The 12,718-nt window shown below is 42.0% G+C and overlaps 1 non-coding gene and 1 pseudogene across 1 annotated transcript; one reads left to right on the top strand and one right to left on the bottom strand.

Moving 5' to 3' along the window:
- The first annotated feature begins 9,203 nt into the window (after window positions 1–9,203).
- LOC134998589 (U1 spliceosomal RNA) lies at window positions 9,204–9,382 on the top strand (annotated as a pseudogene).
- Window positions 9,383–11,465: 2,083 nt separating this feature from the next.
- Window positions 11,466–11,628, bottom strand: LOC134999201 (U1 spliceosomal RNA). Its single transcript, XR_010201361.1, has one exon. It is a non-coding gene; the product is annotated as a U1 spliceosomal RNA (small nuclear RNA).
- Window positions 11,629–12,718: the final 1,090 nt, after the last annotated feature.

The raw sequence follows: 12,718 nt of genomic DNA, 5'->3' as shown, positions 1-12,718 counted from the left end.
CCTGCAAGGCTCATAAGCATCAGGGCCCATCTAACACCACGTTGGGGTCTCTAGCCAGTGTGCCAGTTCTATCTTTTTTCTGTGACACAGTCGACGGTCCTACTCTCATCTTTCCTCCGCTCATGAATGAGGTTAGACAGCAGATGGGACTAGCAGACTAGAGTGTCACTATCTAATTTTCTACTATCCATGCCAGCATAATCTTGTTTTTTCTTTATTTGCATTTGTTACATACCTGACAAACAACACTAATGTGTCAGTTTTTCATTCAAGATACAAATGAATCATTTTGGAGACAGAATGTTGCAGTAAAACCCAATTGTAACTATGTATTCTCTAACAGACATGGATATTATTTTCTCTTTAACATGGAAGAGATGTTAAAACACAGATTTACTCTGTGAAATATGGGGAGAAGCTGATCTCATATACACAGCAGTATTTTTCTGCAAGGTGTAATTAATTATATCACCAATATCATCTCTGCTGCTCACAGGATATTTTTGATAGATTACTATCATTTTTTGTCATTAATTTCTGTGATTACTGCTGTTCATTGGATAAGTTTGATAGATTACTATCATTTTTCTTATCATCCATTGTTGAGCAAAATATACAAATAATTTTAAGATGATGATATTTGCTCTTTTTTGAATTATTCATATTTTTACCACTGTTTAAAAGGGGAATAAGTAATTGATACGTCTAATATACCCCTGTTATTTTATTTTAGTTGAGTATTGGATAAATAAAAGCTAAGTTTTAATTATAGACAGTTTTCATCTTTTTCACATCATTAATCATCAAAAGAGTGCTCCAAATATAGGAATTTCTTCTATTTGGTAAGATGTGGGCTCTTCCACACCCACCAAATCATTCTGTATCTGGTACACTATTCCTGGGAGCACCTCCAACGTCAGAATAGTTGCCCACTTGGGCTTGATATATTTTTTCTGTTTAGTTGGTTGTTTGAGATTTAGTCATTCAATTATAACCAGTCTGGTGCAGGGTAAACCAAGTTTTGCCACAAAAGTCAATACTGACAAAGGCTAATAATCATTCATCTAGAACGTTTCCTAGAAAAACTTTAAAAAGTCAATAATCTGGAGAATTTTTGTAAGAAACACATTGGTACTTTCCCATGATGAGTGAGTGCTTCAGGATTTCTTGCACTTACATGGGCTATTAACCAAAAGGTTGGTGGTTCAATCCCACCCAGGGATGTAATTGACCTTGTCATCAGATTTTGGTGATCTTTAAGTAGACAAGTCAAAATTTCAAACCCCCTCTTATGGTGTAGGGTACCTGGCCTTCTCTGACGTAATCAGAGTTAGATTTAATTAAGTGATTTTATAAAAAACAGCTAGGAAGCACAATTTAGCAGTGGGTTGCAGAGAAAAAAATAACATTTTAAACCTACCGGTAATTTTTTTTTCTCGTAGTCCGTAGAGGATGATGGGGACTCCGTAAGGACCATGGGGGATAGACGGGCTCCGCAGCAGACATGGGCACTTTAAGAAAGACTTTAGATCTGGGTGTGCACTGGCTCCTCCCTCTATGCCCCTCCTCCATACCTCAGTTAGAGAAACTGTGCCCAGAGGAGACGGACAGTACGAGGAAAGGATTTTTGTTAATCCAAGGTCAAGATTCATACCAGCCACACCAATCACACCGTATAACTTGTGATATACTACCCAGTTAACAGTATGAATCAAATCTAACTCTGATTACATCAGAGAAGGCCAGGTACCCTACACCATAGCAGGGGTTTTCGAAATTTTGACTTGTCTACTTAAAGATCAACAAAATCTGATAATAAGTTCAATTACATCCCTGGGTGGGATTGAACCACCAACCTTTTGGTTAATAGCCGTATACACTAACTGATTGCGCCACAGCGAAACTTTGCAAAAGTACATACTGACAAAGGCTAATAAGCATTCATCTAGAACGTTTCCTATAAAAACTTTAAATAGTCAATAATCTGGAGAGTTTTTGTAAGATGTTTCTTCCATCAACCAATGAAGAAACACATTGGTACTTTCCCATGATGAGTGAGTGCTTCAGGATCTCTTGCACTTACATGTGCAGCAGAGTACTGTAATGGAAGCATGCTGGGTCCATAACCCAGAGGTAGGCAGATTGAAACTATCCTCTGCTATATGACTTGTCTACTTAAATATTACCAAAATTTGATCACAAGGTCAATTACGTCCCTGGATGGGATTGAACCACCAACCTTTTGATTAATAGCTGAACACACTAACCGATTGCGCCACAGAGACACTTTGCAAAAAGTACATACTGACAAAGACTAATAAGCATTCATCTAGAACGTTTCCTAGAAAAACTTTAAAAAGTCAATAACCTGGAGAGTTTTTGTAAGATGTTTCTTCCAGCAACCAATGAAGAAACACATTGGTACTTTCCCATGATGAGTGAGTGCTTCAGGATCTCTTGCACTTACATGTGCAGCAGAGTACTGCAATGGAAGCATGCTGGGCCCATAACCCAGAGGTAGGCAGATTGATACTATCCTTTGCTATATGCATTTTTTTTGTTCATTAAAGTAATCCAAAACTGGGATTGATATTTTAGCTTTTATTTTTACTTAAAGTACAATAACTTTTACCATTTTAATTTGTTTTAATAGTATATTGACAGTGTTGTTTTCTTTCAAAAATCCAATTAATTTTCTTTACCCGATTATTAAAATGGTAAGTGACAAAAACAAACTACATTGTCACCAGAAGAGCAATACAAAATGTACAAGTGATATATTAAAATCATCTTTCCAGCTTGAATTTCAATGATGCATTGGGGCAACGATTTTGTGAGAAACATCTTCACCCTTAAATAAAGATTTTCTTAATTCCTTACCTGTGTGCTAATTAGATATCACCTTGTTTTCACATTAAACAGACTTCCACATGAGAAAGCAGCAAGGATGCAGTGGCGTTAATGTTTCCTGGTGTCAACCTGTATTATTTCAGTAGATATTGAAATGAGGATGCATCTTGCCTTTCCAATGAAGCAAGTTTAATTTAGTAATAGGTGAAAAACCATCCCTACAAATATGTTAATCAGATACTTGGCTTTGTGGACACTTTTCAGAGAACAAATTAGTTAGCATAAAAATAAAGCCAGAAAATGAAGAGCTGTTTAATCACTCAATTGGATTTTTCTGCCAGCATATTTCTTTTTCTCTGCAACCCACTGCTAAATTGTGCTTCCTAGCTGTTTTTTTTATAAAATCACTGATTCAAATCTAACTCTGATTACATCAGAGTAGGCCAGGTACCCTACACCATAAGAAGGGGGTTTGAAATTTTGACTTGTCTACTTAAAGATCACCAAAATCTGATAACAAGGTCAATTACATCGCTGGGTGGGATTGAACCACCAACCCTTTGATTAATAACCAAACACACTAACCGATTGCGCCACAGAGACACTTTACAAACATACATACTGACAAAGGCTAATAAGCATTCATCTAGAACGTTTCCTAGAAAAACTTTAAAAAGTCAATAATCTGGAGAGTTTTTGTAAGATGTTTCTTCCATCAACCAACGAAGAAACACATTGGTACTTTCCCATGATGAGTGAGTGCTTCAGGATCTCTTGCACTTACATGTGCAGCAGAGTACTGCAATGGAAACATGCTGGGCCCATAACCCAGAGGTAGGCAGATTGAAACTATCCTCTGCTATATGCATTTTTTTTTGTTAATTAAAGTAATCCAAAACTGGGATTGATATTTTTGCTCTTTTATTTTTACTTAAAGTACAATAACTTTTACCATTTTAATTTGTTTTAATAGTATATTGACAGTATTGTTTTCTTTCAAAAATCCACTTAATTTTCTTTACCCTATTATTAAAATGGTAATTGACAAAAACAAACTACATTGTCACCAGAAGAGCAATACAAAATGTACAAGTGATATATTAAAATCATCTTTCCAGCTTGAATTTCAATGATGCATTGGGGCAACGATTTTGTGAGAAACACCTTCACCCTTAAATAAAGATTTTCTTAATTCCTTACCTGTGTGCTAATTAGATATCACCTTGTTTTCACATTAAACAGACTTCCACATGCGAAAGCAGCAAGGATGCAGTGGCGTTAATGTTTCCTGGTGTCAACCTGTATTATTTCAGTAGACATTGAAATGAGGATGCATCTTGCTGCCTTTCCAATGAAGCAAGTTTAATTCAGTAATAGGTGAAAAACCATTCCTACAAAGGTGTTAATCAGAGACTTGGCTTTGTGGACACTTTTCAGAGAGCAAATTTGTTAGCATAAACATAAAATCAGAAAATGAAGAGCTGTTTAAACAGCTACTGCCTGAGGGTCTCTTGACCTGGTGCAATACCTCTGTAGCTTTTTGTTGAGGCGGGACGCCATCATGTCTATCTGGAACAGTCCCCACCGACTTGCAATCTGTGCGAAGACTTCCTGATGGAGTCCCCACTCTCCTGGATGTAGGTCGTGTCTGCTGAGGAAGTCTGCTTCCCAGTTGTCCACTCCCGGAATGAACACTGCTGACAGTGCGCTTACATGATTCTCCACCCAGCGAAGAATTCTGGTGGCTTCCGCCATCGCCACTCTGCTCCTTGTGCCGCCTTGGCGGTTTACATGAACTACTGCGGTGACGTTGTCTGACTGGATCAGAACTGGTTGGTCGCGAAGTAAGGTCTCCGCTTGACATAGGGCGTTGTATATGGCCCTTAGCTCCAGGATGTTGATGTGAAGACAAGTCTCCTGACTTGACCAAAGACCTTGGAAATTTCTTCCCTGTGTGGCTGCTCCCCAACCTCGGAGGCTCGCGTTCGTGGTCACCAGGATCCAGTCCTGAATGCCGAACCTGCGGCCCTCTAGAAGGTGAGCACTCTGCAGCCACCACAGGAGAGATACCCTGGCCCTGGGGGACAGGGTGATCAACTGATGAATCTGTAGATGTGACCCGGACCACTTGTCCAGTAGGTCCCATTGCAAGATCCTCGCATGGAACCTGCCGAAGGGAATGGCCTCGTATGATGCCACCATCATTCCCAGGACTCGAGTGCAGTGATGCACTGACACCTGTTTTGGTTTCAATAGGTTCCTGACCAGAGTCATGAGTTCCTGGGCCTTTTCTATCGGAAGATAAACCCTTTTCTGGTCCGTATCCAGAATAATGCCCAAGCAAAGTCAGACGAGTCGTAGGAACCAACTGCGACTTCGGGATATTGAGAATCCAGCCGTTTTGCTGTAACACCTTCAATGAAAGTTATACGCTGTTCAGCAACTGCTCTCTTGATCTCGCTTTTATGAGGAGATCGTTCAAGTACGGGATAATTGTGACACCTTGCTTTCGCAGGAGCACCATAATTTCTGTCATTACCTTGGTGAAAATTCTCGGAGAAAATTCTGGAGAGACCAAACGGCAACGTCTGAAATTGGTAATGACAATACTGTACCGCAAATCTTAGGTACGCCTGATGAGGTGGATAAATGAGTACATGAAGGTATGCATCCTTTATGTCCAGAGATATCATAAAATCCCCCCCTTCTAGGCTGGCGATGACCGCTCTTAGCGATTCCATCTTGAACTTGAACCTTTTCAAGTATAGGTTCAGGGATTTTAAATTTAATATGGGTCTGACCAAACCGTCCGGTTTTGGGACTACAAACAGGGTCGAATAATTTCCCTTTCCTTGTTGAAGCAGGGGAACCTTGACCACCACCTGTTGAAGATACAATTTGTGAATTGCATTTAACACTATCTCCCTTTCCTGGGGAGAAGATGGTAGGGCCGATTTGAAAAACCGGCGAGGAGGCACCTCTTCGAATTTCAGCTTGCAACCCTGAGAAACAATTTCTATTGCCTAGGGATCCACCTGCGAATGAACCCAGATGTGGCTGAAAACTCGAAGACGTGCCCCCAACTGGGCGGACTCCTTTAGCGGAGCCCCAGCGTCATGCGGTGGATTTTGTAGAGGCCGGGGAGGACTTCTGTTCCTGGGAACTAGCTGTGTTGTGCAGCTTCTTCCCTCTGCCCTTACCTCTGGCAAGAAAGGACGCACCTCGTACTTTCTTGTTTCTCTGTGATCGAAAGGACTGCATTTGATAATGTGGTGCTTTCTTAGGCTGTGAGGGAATATAAGGCAAAAAATTTGATTTACCAGCTGTAGCTGTGGAGACAAGGTCCGAGAGACCTTCCCCAAACAATTCCTCACCCCTGTAAGGTAAAACCTCCATATGCCTTTTTGAGTCGGCATCACCTGTCCATTGCCGGGTCCATAGGACTCGTCTAGCAGAAATCGACATAGCGTTTATTCTAGAACCCAGTAGACTAATGTCACTTTGAGCATCTCTCATATATAGGACAGCATCTTTTATATGCCCTATGGTCAATAACATAGCATCCTTATCTAGGGTCTCAATCTCTGCTGATAAGGTATCTGTCCATGCTGCCACCGCGCTACAACCTCGGCCGACGCAATTGCCGGTCTGAGTAAGGTACCAGAATGTGTGTAAATGGACTTTAGGGTAACCTCCTGCTTGCGGTCAGCAGGGTCCCTGATGGTAGCCGTATCCTGGGATGGCAGCGCTACCTTTTTGGATAAGCGTGTCAATGCTTTATCCACCCTAGGGGAGGATTCCCACCGTATCCTGTCCATTGGCGGGAAAGGATACGCCATAAGAATCCTTTTGGGAATCTGCAGCTTTTTGTCTGGAGATTCCCAAGCTTTTTCACATAATTCGTTCAACTCATGTGAGGGGGGAAAGGTTATCTCAGGTTTCTTTCCCTTATACATGTGTACCCTCGTGTCAGGGACAGGGGACTCTGTGATGTGCAAAACATCTTTTATTGCAATAATCATATATCGAATACATTTAGCCAATTTTGGTTGTAACTTTGCATCATCGTAGTCGACACTGGAGTCAGAATCCGTGTCGGTATCTGTGTCAACTATTTGGGATAGTGGGCGCTTTTGAGACCCCGAAGGTCCCTGCGACATAGGGACAGGCATGGGTTGACTCCCTGACTGTTCCCTAGCTTCAGCTTTGTCTAATCTCTTGTGTAATAAGTTTACATTAGCACTTAAAACATTCCACATATCCATCCAGTCAGGTGTCGGCGTTGTCGATGGAGACACCACATTAATTTGCTCCTGCTCCTCTCTAGGAGAGCCTTCTACCTCAGACATGTCGACACACGTGTACCGACACACCATACACTCAGGGAATCCTCTTATCTGAGGACAGTTCCCCAACAAGGCCCTTTGGAGAGACAGAGAGAGAAAGTATGCCAGCACACACCCCAGCGCTATATGACCCAGGAAAAAAACACAATCATTTTATGTTTACCCAGTAGCGCTGTATTTCCATATATATATGCGCCTAATTATGTGCCCTCTCTTCTTTAAGACCCTCTTTCTACCGTGGTATAAGCAGGGGAGAGTCCATGGAGCTTCCCCTCAGCGGTGCTGTGGAGAAAATGGCGCTGGTGAGTGCTGAGGGAGAAGCCCCACCCCCTCAGCGACGGGCTTCTGTCCCGCTCAAATATAGTAAAAAAATGGCGGGGGCTCTTATATATATATACAGTGCCTAGCTGCATATATATTTATTTTGCCAAAGAGAGGTCTATATTGCTGCCCAGGGCGTCCCCCCTGCGCCCTTCACCCTTACACTGACTGCCGTGTGTGAGGTGTATGGGAGCAATGGAGCACAGCTTTACTGCTGTGCGTTACCTCAGTGAAGATCATGAAGTCTTCCGCCGCCTCTGAAGTCTTCTTTTCTTCTCATACTCACCCGGCTTCTATCTTCCGGCTCTGCGAGGGGGACGGCGGCACGGCTCTGGGACGGACGGCGAGGGTGAGACCTGCGTACCGATCCCTCTGGAGCTAATGCTGTACAGTAGCCTAAGAAGCAGAGCCTATCAACTCACAGAAGTAGGTGTGCATCTCTCCCCTCCGCCCCTCGATGCAGGGAGTCTGTTGCCAGCAGGCTCCCTGAAAATAAAAAAATCTAACAAATATACTTTCTGTCAGGAAACTCAGGAGAGCTTCCTGAAAAGCACCCAGTCTCCTCTGGGCACAGTAGTAAACTGAGGTCTGGAGGAGGGGCATAGAGGGAGGAGCCAGTGCACACCCAGATCTAAAGTCTTTCTTAAAGTGCCCATGTCTCCTGCGGAGCCCGTCTATCCCCCATGGTCCTTACGGAGTCCCCAGCATCCTCTAGGACGTAAGAGAAAAATTATGCTGGCAGAAAAATCCAATTGAGTGATTAAACAGCTCCAGAGCTGCTCTGTAAGGCAAGTAAAAGGGTGTGGGCCCTGCAGCACTACCTGTAGTTTGCATTGTGCATTGGAAGCCTAGTTTGCTGTCTGTTTCCACTTCTTTTTTCTTGAGCCCCTCCCGTCTATACCCTTGTGCACTATCCTGACTTCTCCTCCCGTCTGCTTACTTTGTGCCTTCCAATGCACAATGCAAACTACAGGTAGTGCTGCAGGGCCCACACCCTTTTACTTGCCTTACAGAGCAGCTCTTGAGCTGTTACAGTGCCCAGCTGCTGCAAGAAATCAGCGTGAATGCTTCAGGGGCTGGGGCATGGCCAACATGAGCCCCACACCGAAGGAGGGTGGGGGTGTTTAATGCGAACTAGGGGTCTCGCACAATGCGAACTACAGGTAGTGCTGCAGGGCCCACACCCTTTTACTTGCATTACAGAGCAGCTCTGGAGCTGTTACAGTGCCCAGCTGCTGCAAGAAATCAGCTTGAATCCTTCAGGGGCTGGGGCATAGCCAACATGAGCCCCACACCGACGGAGGGTGGAGGTGTTTAATGCGAACTAGGGGTCATCCAAGTGCCGCAAAAGGCCGCCATGCCCTGCACGCCCCTTTTCTCTTTTCATATGCAGACGAGGGTTGAAGCCAACTTTGACCCACTGCTTGGATGACATCGCCATATGCAAATCCATCTGCTGCAGGCCTTCCCCCAGGAATGCTTGCACTAGTTGTTGCATTTGGTTTGTTGTTTGGGGGTGCTTCAGTATTAGGCAGCCTTCTGCCCTCCCATGTTCATCTGAAAATATGTGTTCTCCCTGCAGTTGTTGTCCCCAGATGAGAGTTCCCTTGTGCTGCCTCAGTTGAATCTCCTTTACTTGACAGAGATGTGCCTGAGCAGCGGCCCTCCCCAGCCCTATCCCAAATCATACTTATTTTGCATAGGAGATACCATGGTCATGAAGACTGTTCTCCCAGGGTGCGGTTCATTCATTGCATTCTGGGTATGCTGACCCCTGTGATTTCCCCAAATGTGGGAAACTCGACTGCATTATTTAATGCGAACTAGGGGTCATCCAAGCACCGCAAAAGGCCGCCATGCCCTGCATACCCCTTTTCTCTTTTCATAAGCAGACGAGGTTTGAAGCCAACCTTGACCCACTGCTTGGATGACATCACTTGCTGCCTTTCCAATGAAGCAAGTTTAATTTAATAATAGGTGAAAAACCATCCCTACAAAGGTGATAATCAGATACTTGGCTTTGTGGACACTTTTCAGAGCACAAATTTGTTAGCATAAAAATAAAGCCAGAAAATGAAGAGCTGTTTAATCACTCAATTGGATTTTTCTGCCAGCATATTTCTTTTTCTCTGCAACCCACTGCTAAATTGTGCTTTGTGGCTGTTTTTTTTATAAAATCACTTAATCAAATCTAACTCTGATTACATCAGAGAAGGCCAGGTACCCTACACCATAAGAGGTGGTTTGAAATTTTTACTTGTCTACTTAAAGATCACCAAAATCTGATAACAAGGTCAATTACGTCCCTAGGTGGGATTGAACCACCAACCTTTTGGTTAACAACTGAACACGCTAACTGTTTGTGCCTCAGAGACACTTTGCGAAAGTACATACTGACAAAGGCTAATAAGCATTCATCTAGAACGTTTCCTAGAAAAACTTTAAAAAGTCAATAATCTGGAGAGTTTTTGTAAGATGTTTCTTCCATCAACCAATGAAGAAACACATTGGTACTTTCCCATGATGAGTGAGTGCTTCAGGATCTCTTGCACTTACATGTGCAGCAGAGTACTGTAATGGAAGCATGCTGGGTCCATAACCCAGAGGTAGGCAGATTGAAACTATCCTCTGCTATATGCATTGTTTTTTGTTAATTAAAGTAATCCAAAACTGGGATTGATATTTTTGCTCTTTTATTTTTACTTAAAGTACAATAACTTTTACCATTTTAATTTGTTTTAATAGTATATTGACAGTATTGTTTTCTTTCAAAAATCCACTTAATTTTCTTTACCCTATTATTAAAATGGTAATTGACAAAAACAAACTACATTGTCACCAGAAGAGCAGTACAAAATATACAAGTGATATATTAAAATCATCTTTCCAGCTTTAATTTCAATGATGCCTTGGTGCAACAATTTTGTGAGAAACATCTTCACCCATAAAGAAAGATTTTCTTAATTCCTTACCTGTGTGCTGATTAGATATCACCTTGTTTTCACATTAAACAGACTTCCCCTTGAGGAAGCAGCAAGGATGCAGTGACGTTTATGTTTCCTGGTGTCAACCTGTATTATTTCAGTAGACATTGAAATGAGGATGCATCTTGCTGCCTTTCCAATGAAGCAAGTTTAATTCAGTAATAGGTGAAAAACCATTCCTACTAAAGGTGTTAATCAGAGACTTGGCTTTGTGGACACTTTTCAGAGAGCAAATTTGTTAGCATAAACATAAAATCAGAAAATGAAGAGCTGTTTAATCACTCAATTGGACTTTTCTGCCAGCATAATTTTTTTTCTCTGCAACCCACTGCTAAATTGTGCTTCCTAGCTGTTTTTTATAAAATCACTTAATCAAATCTAACTCTGATTACATCAGAGAAGGCCGGGTACCCTACACCATAAGAGGGGGTTTGAAATTTTGACTTGTCTACTTAAAGATCACCAAAATCTGATAACAAGGTCAATTACGTCCCTGGGTGGGATTGAATCACCAACCTTTAGGTTAATAGCCATACACACTAACTGATTGCGCCATAGCGACACTTTGCGAAAGTACATACTGACAAAGGCTAATAAGCATTCATCTAGAACGTTTCCTAGAAAAACTTTAAAAAGTCAATAATCTGGAGAATTTTTGTAAGAAACACATTGGTACTTTCCCATGATGAGTGAGTGCTTCAGGATCTCTTGCACTTACATGGGCTATTAACCAAAAGGTTCCCACCCAGTGATGTAATTGACCTTGTGATCAGATTTTGGTGATCTTTAAGTAGACAAGTCAAAATTTCAAACCCCCTCTTATGGTGTAGGGTACCTGGCCTTCTCTGACGTAATCAGAGTTAGATTTAATTAAGGTGCGCAAGGGCATAGAAGGGAGCGGTTTAAGAAAAGAGAAGTGGAAACAGACAGCAAACTAGGCTGGAGAGAGACCTGAGACAAAGAGATCTGAATTATACGAGAGCCGACCAGGGGAAACACAAATTATGCAGTCAAGTTTCCCACATTTGGGGAAATCGCAGGAGCAGCACACCCAGAGTGCAATGGGTGAGCCTTGCCCTGGGAGAAGCACCTTCATGATCATAGTATCTCACCTGGCAGGTAAGTAGGAGTTGGGCTAGTGCTGGGGAGGGTCGCTGCTCGGGTACGCCCCTGTCAAGTGAAGGAGATCCAACTGAGGCAGCACAAGGGAACTCTCGAAAGAAGAACAAGGCTAGAGGAAGATCTGAGACAAAGAAATCTGACTTTTACCAGAGCTGACCAGAGGAAAGCACAAACACAGTCCCCCACTACCACCAGGAAACATTAACGCCACTGCATCCTTGCTGCTTTCTCATGTGGTAGTCTATTTAATGTGAAAACAAGGTGATATCTAATTAGCACACAGAAAAGAAAATTAAGTGAATTTTTGAAAGAAAACAATACTGTCAATATACTATTAAAACAAATTAAAATGGTAAAAGTTATTGTACTTTAAGTAAAAATAAAAGAGCAAAAATGTCAATCCCAGTTTTGGATTACTTTAATTAACAAAAAAAATGCATATAGCAGAGGATAGTTTCAATCTGCCTACCTCTGGGTTATGGACCCAGCATGCTTCCATTACAGTACTCTGCTGCACATGTATGTGCAAGAGATCCTGAAGCACTCACTCATCATGGGAAAGTACCAATGTGTTTCTTCATTGGTTGATGGAAGAAACATCTTACAAAAACTCTCCACATTATTGACTTTTTAAAATGTTTCTAGGAAACGTTCTAGATGAATGCTTATTAGCCTTTTTCAGTATATGCTTTTGCAAAGTGTCGCTGTGGCGCAATCAGTTAGTGTGTAAGGCTATTAACCAAAAGGTTGGTGGTTCAATCCCACCCAGGGGCGTAATTGACCTTGTTATCAGATTTTGGTGATCTTTATGTAGACAAGTCAAAATTTCAAACCCCCTCTTATGGTGTAGGGTACCTGGCCTTCTCTGATGTAATCAGAGTTAGATTTGATTCAGTGATTTTATAAAAACAGCTAGGAAGCACAATTTAGCAGTGGGTTGCAGAGAAAAAGAAATATGCTGGCAAAAAAATCCAATTGAGTGATTAAACAGCTCTTCATTTTCTGGCTTTATTTTTATGCTAACAAATTTGTTCTCTGAAAAGTGTCCACAAAGCCAAGTCTCTGATTAACACCTTTGTAGGGATGGTTTTTCAC

The sequence above is a fragment of the Pseudophryne corroboree genome, unplaced genomic scaffold (genome assembly GCF_028390025.1).
Source record: "Pseudophryne corroboree isolate aPseCor3 unplaced genomic scaffold, aPseCor3.hap2 scaffold_149, whole genome shotgun sequence".
NCBI classification, from domain to species: Eukaryota; Metazoa; Chordata; class Amphibia; order Anura; family Myobatrachidae; genus Pseudophryne; species Pseudophryne corroboree.
This window is presented reverse-complemented; position numbering and strand designations above follow the sequence as displayed.